This window comes from Podarcis bocagei, assembly GCF_964188305.1.
Source record: "Podarcis bocagei genome assembly, chromosome: 8".
NCBI lineage: Eukaryota > Metazoa > Chordata > Lepidosauria > Squamata > Lacertidae > Podarcis > Podarcis bocagei.
Window position 1 is genome coordinate 32,085,860 of NC_138133.1, and position 5,619 is coordinate 32,091,478.

Below are 5,619 nucleotides of genomic sequence, written 5' to 3' on the forward strand. Positions count from 1 at the left end.
CCCAGAATTCTTCAGGGGAAAGACTGTGCTTCAAATGTACTTTAAAGGTAGTGTGTGTGTGTGTGTGTGTGTGTGTGTGTGTGTGTGTGTTTGTGTGTGTGTGTGTGTGTGTGTGTGTAGGATTGGACTTGGAAGCGGAGACACGAGAAAGTCCAGGGATGGAATGAAAAGTGGCTTGCAATAGTTCTGAGCAGGTCTGAGAGGTACCAGTACAGAAGGTAACTGTCCACTCACCTAAAATCTACAGCTTTGAGAAATGACTTTAGCTGGGGGAGGGGGCACTGCTCTTCCAACCCACCCCAAAATAAAAGAACAGCCACATTTCAGAGAGAGTTAGGAATGGGCAACCTAATACCTTCTGAATTCATGGAACCTGCCCCACCCCCATGTGGCTTTGCCCTACCTGGACCAACCTGCAGCATTTGATAAATGATGCAGAGATCATCCGTTTGCTTTCACAAGGGAATCCATGAGCCTTGACATGTCTTTCAGGTTTATACTGACAGCTCACTGCAGCGTGTGGCAACTAGTAGTCTAGGAAGGAAGGAAGGAAGGAAGGAAGGAAGGAAGGAAGGAAGGAAGGAAGGAAGGAAGGAAGGAAATGAAACTAAATACTGGGCTCAAGTTGTCTAGAGAGTAAAAATATAATGGCAAACAATGCAAACTACAACCCTGCTAGATCCAAAGGATGAAATTACCCACCAAATTATCTTACCTTTCTTTTTCTTCTCATCTTGGTTTCTCCCTGCTCCCCTACACCTCCCTTTGTCTGGCTGTCTTAGCTTATTTTTCCAGGTTCTTTTCAGCTAGGTTACTATAGTGTGGATTTAAAGGCAGCCGTCAGGCTGAATAATGCTTGAGGAGGAGAAGAAATGAAATCACCTAGAAAGAAGGCAAACAGATTAGCGGGGGGGGGGGGTGAATGCAGACTCTCTAATCATACAAAATGAGTTCCCTCTTTAAAGGCATGCCGTGTGTGTGTGTGTGTGTGTGTGTGTGTGTGTGTGTGTATCCATAAACAAATGCACTTGCTCCTGGAACATTTGTTTCAGCCTATGGATCTTAGACACAAATAAATGCAATTCCAGACGAAAGCTTTGTGATAGTGCCACACCAATGACATCGGGCCAATGTGTCAATATGTTGCTCAGCTGATTGGCAGCTTTGGACAGCTCTCTACAAAATTTGGACCGCCCAACTGCTGCTATCTTGGCACATTTGCTGCTTAGTAAGAGTACAGCACAGCCAGTTTAAAAGATACTGCGGCTCCATTACTTCCAGCGACAAAGTTAAGCACAGGATGGTCTCATCTCCATTGATTCAATGGGTCTTCTGACTCCTGGATCCAGCAAGTGTTAAAATATAAGCCAGTCTAGCTTCCTGGTGAGGTGATAGGCTAGGTAATGGGCCATTAAGGGAAGAAAGGAAGTGGATCTGTACCAGACGGAAAATGGGTGGACCCCCTCCCTCAACTAGCTGGTAGTTGGAAGCTGCCCAGAGTGGCTGGGTATAAATAATAGATGATATTATTATTATTATTATTATTATTATTATTATTATTATTATTACTACTACTACTACTACTACTACTACTACTACTGCGGGGGAAGGCCAGAAAGGAGAGTTGAGTGATGTGAGCTAGAAGCTGGAAAAAAGCTGCCAACAGGGAAGCCAGAGAGAGTCAGAGCAATGTTTGATTTCTGTTTCAACCCAAGGTTGTGGTTATGGGGGAGGAAGAGCTTATTGGGTGCTGTTATCTTCTCCATTGTAAGCTCAGGTTGTATATATGTGTAAATAAACCATATATCATAAAGACACCACAGTCTCCACTGCCCCTCATTCCCAGGAAACATGAAGCCTGGGTAAATGCTTGGAACCCCTGGAATCTCACACTGCTTGGTGATTGGGGTGGCGCACAACAAAACCATGACTGAAATTCTAGGTTGGGTCAATTTTGATAGGCAGGTGGACTGAATTAACAGTACACACTTGTGCATGGATCCTTCATTCTGCTCAGGCACATTGTACATTTCAGTTCCACAAAATTTCCACTTTTCTCATTTTCTGCTCATTCATACTTGCTGTAGGTGTTTGGTTTGAGAAGACCACACACCGAAGAGTCCTGTGCAGTAGTACTAAACCACAATTGTCTGCACTGCAGTCATAAGACAAAATGCACATTGCACAAGTCAGACAACACAAGACCTAGAAAATTATGAAGGAAGGAAAGAAGGGAGGAAGGGAGGAAGGGAGGAAGGGAGGAAGGAAGGAAGGAAGGAAGGAAGGGAGGGAGGGAGGGAGGGAGGGAGGGAGGATCATATATCAGATCACTGTAGCACTCTTAGCCCAAGCTGCAGGTATTGTAAAGGTGCCTACTAGTTATGCAAATTGGAATGCTTTTGCTTTATTTTATTTAGAAAGCAAGAGTGTTGCCTGAGAAATTCCACCAGGCAGCAAAAATAATGATGTCCAGAAAACCATCTGAATTAGTAACAGTGCACTCCTCTCTTATGCATGTTTACATAGAAATATGTCCCATTAAGCCTAGTGGGACTTATTTCCAAGTAATTTTGCATAGGAGTGAGCCATTAGTGCTCTAATTAAGCGCATTCCTTCAGCTATTTCTATCAGGGTTTCACACAGAAAGAATTATTAAACCTATTTTGTAATGAAGGAAACTACGAGGAATTCAGTGTTTCTGCAGTATTGCTGTTTCTTCCATCTTTATCCTAGTTTAATTGAGGTGGATCTGCTACTAACATAGACTGAGGTTTCATCATCTCAGTAGCTCAAATGGGTCAGGCCTGCTTTCTGTAGATAGTATGGTTTGGGTACAATTTCCTAGCCTACTAAGGAGTGATCCCTCCTGCAAACAATGGCTTCATTTTATCTTCCTTGCAATGCTGCATTTTCTTTCAGATAATGTCTTTGCACATTCCAAACACACATGAGGCTATCAGTCCTTCTCTACTTTCCCCCTGTGCGCCACTGATCTTCTGTATTGAAAAAATATTAAAATGGTGGCCTGGAAACCATTATATACAATCTGTGGCACTGAAGCATGGGTCTTCACATCCAGCTTTCCAAAAAATATAGCATTCAAAAAAACCTCATTCAAATTACTGTTTTCCAAAACATTCTGAAGTCAACACAAGAGTTCATTGCATACCCATTGCACAACACAGCATGTATTGAAATACACAAAAAACTAGGTACCAGCAGGACGTGCTGTAATGCACAAGACAAGTTCAAATATGTAATTCATTGGAGGAAAAAATTAAATTACTGGCTTTCAACATGTAAAATCTGCTCAGGTGAACTGGGATCTTGTGTGCCACAACCTGAAGCAGCAGCTATCAAAGTGCATCGATGCCAGGGGTCAGCAACCAGCTTCATTTATAGGCTCCTTAGAGTGAAAAGGACCAAGCATATCACCATGTGACCCACTTGAAATTCTAGGTATTCGTATAGTCTTAGAATTGGAGAGGGGCTTTGGAAACAATCTAGTCTGGCCTAAGGTTACCAGACGTCCCTGTTTCCCGGGGACAGTCCCCAGATTTACAAACCAGTCTCCATACAAAATGCATTGAAGTTGAAAAGTGTCGCTGAATTCATTGGAAAAAACCTTAGTCTAGCCCCTGCTCATAGCTGTCAACTTACAGATTTGAAAATAAGGGACCAGCAGCCTCGAAAATATGGGATCAGCAGCCAAAATAAGGGATTTTCCAAGAACATGTTCAACTTCTGAGCCCCTCCAAGCCAAAGGCAGAAAACTCAGCCAGCAGCCAAACAAAGCCTCAAGCGGTGGTTCCCACAGCGCAGCAACCCGGCAAAGGGGATGCAGCAAGGAAAACCACCGTCACCTCTCCGCTGGGAAGCGCTGAGCAAAGGCGAGTCCCCAGGCAACACGGCTGATTTGATCGGCACAAGGCATGCAAGCTCCACCCCCCAGTCGTTCTTAGACTCCTTATTGGGTGAGCAACACAGCCAAGCAACACAGTTGGAGCCTCCCTCCTCCCTGGCTGGCAGGGAGGGAGAGGAGCTGCCTCCTTTGAAACCCGGGAAATTTAAGGGACATCATCAATAAGGGACAGCAGTGGGACACAGCGCTGGGATAAGGGACTTTCCCGCCAAATTTGGGACGGTTTACAGCTATGTCCCTGCTCAATGCAGGAAATCAAGAGCATCCCTCAAGAAATGCAATCCAGCCTCTGCTTGAAGAACACCAGTGAGATCAGAAGGAAACAGTTCTCTCTTAGGTCTGCTCCCAAGCCCCACCACCTCACACACTCATGATTGGCTAAAGGGCCATACAGGCACCTCCAAGGAAAGAGGGGGAACCCAGCCCCCACCCTGGCCATGTCAGAGCTGCAGCAGCCGCTCCCAGCGTGGTGAGGCAGGAATGGGTATCTGGAGGGAATAATATGGAAGATGATTCCTTCTTTCTCACATCTCTCTCACACCACTGCCTCTTGCCTTTCCAAATCGAGAAAGCAGACAAGAAATGAGGCATTGCCTTTATTTTGCACCACTATGCCTTTGTTTGTCCCCCCTCCAATCCCTCTGTTACAGCTTCAAAAAGCATGGCAATACGGAAAGTAACAGAGGTTTTGTTTTTAGTGGCAGGGGCAGGTGTGGACAGCTTACCTCGTAAGACTTGCAGGACCACATCATCTCCCTCCCTGCCCGTAGAGTACACACAAGTCTCACAGAATCCTCCCATGTATCTTCTGATAGCCACCATTAAAACCTACCTGTCAAGGAAATGTCTGCTCCAAAGATGTGGAATTGCTCTCCAGGCAAGAAGCAGTCCTAGGTCAGTAATAGCTTTCCTTGAATAAAAATGTCAAACTTTAAAGTCCTCTATATCACATTTGGTGGAGCTATGAATAGGAGCGTTATATCACTGGGACGCAGAGAAGACCACTTTGCTAATGGGACTCGCCACTCATGTCTAGACCTGGAAGTGTCCAAGATGTCAGACTTAAGACCACTTACATTTTATGGCTGGAAGAAGCTTTGGCTCATTTTGATCTGTGGCCTCAGACAGGGAGAGCAGCTCCCCTGAACATCATTCCCTTGTCTGCTCCTGCAAAGCAGAGCAGCACATTCCCACTCTTAGCCACATATCTTCCCTTGCCACATCTGCTTGCCTGGAAGATCTGCTTGCATAGTGCTCCCTTCGGTCTCCAAGTACATGCCACAGTTCTGTATACATTAGCCTTGCATTTAGGCAAAAAAAAAAAGGCATTATCCATTTGTGCTTTTGCATTCTCATGCACACATAAAAACCAGTTTGACTATGTTGACACATAGGTCAATTCCATTACTGGGGTTAAGTGGAAGTATTTCCCACTCATTATATATATATATATATATATTCTGCAGTTCAATATGTTGGTCCCCCCAATTTTCTTCAGATTTGAAGGGGACATAAATTGTTGGCTAGGGTAACAAAGGCATCGTCTTCCATATTTTTTCTTCACTTTACAGTAGCATGGGATAGCATTTACGAATGCACACGTAGTACAGAGTTTTGTATTTGTCTTTGAAGTTTTCAATTCAAATCCCTGCTTTCAATTCAGCTCCTCCCAGAGTTGTTGTGAACAGAAAAGGGAA

General features: G+C 44.5%; 1 long non-coding RNA gene across 1 annotated transcript; it reads right to left on the reverse strand.

Annotated features, from left to right (window-relative positions):
• Positions 1-408: 408 nt before the first annotated feature.
• Positions 409-5,295, reverse strand: LOC308594031. The gene is made up of 3 exons (XR_014011245.1): positions 4,755-5,295; positions 716-882; positions 409-534 (listed from the first exon to the last, which is right to left on the reverse strand). It is a non-coding gene; the product is annotated as an uncharacterized lncRNA (long non-coding RNA).
• Positions 5,296-5,619: the final 324 nt, after the last annotated feature.